This window comes from Oratosquilla oratoria, chromosome 25, assembly GCF_046742065.1.
Source record: "Oratosquilla oratoria isolate Oo_2021 chromosome 25, ASM4674206v1, whole genome shotgun sequence".
In the NCBI taxonomy this organism is placed as follows: Eukaryota; Metazoa; Arthropoda; class Malacostraca; order Stomatopoda; family Squillidae; genus Oratosquilla; species Oratosquilla oratoria.
Window position 1 is genome coordinate 15091958 of NC_134801.1, and position 751 is coordinate 15092708.

Genomic DNA, 751 nt, shown 5'->3' on the forward strand with positions numbered 1-751 from the left:
CCAACTCACCCCAAGTCTTCCCGCGGGAAGTCCTCGAAGCCCGTGGCGACCGTCCTCATCCAATAGTGCGCTATGGCAGTTTGTGACGTCTCATCACCCACAAACTGACTTCCATATGTTTAATACATAGTGACATCATGTGATTATACTGTGACATCACCGGATCTAATTATGACGCCATAGGATCGCTTCGTGACATCACAGGGCCACAAATTGACGTCATAGGACTACATCGTGACGTCATATTATCACATAATGACGTCATCTTATCACATCGTGACATCACTTTATCGCATATTGACGTTACCTGATCACATCGTGAACTATTATCACAGCGTGACATCATGTGATCATATCGTGACGACACCAACAAAATGACGTCACAGGACCCCCATCGTGACGTCATATGTTTTCATTGTAATTTCACTGGACCATACAGTAATGTTACAGAATTAGTGATGTCACGTGGTCACATCGTGATGCCACAGGGTTACATCACGACGTCACAGGATCACATTGTGATGTCACAGCATCACGTGACGTCAAAGGATCACATCACGACGTCACAGGATCACATCGTGACGTCACAGAAACACATCGTGACGTCAAAGAATCATATCGTGACTTCAAAGGATCACTGACGTCACAGGATCACATTGTGACGTCAAAGGATTACATTGTGATATAGCGAGGTGCCATTTCCTGGGTGCCTGGACAGCCTAGTAGGGCGGAGTCCAGATCGAGACGTCAA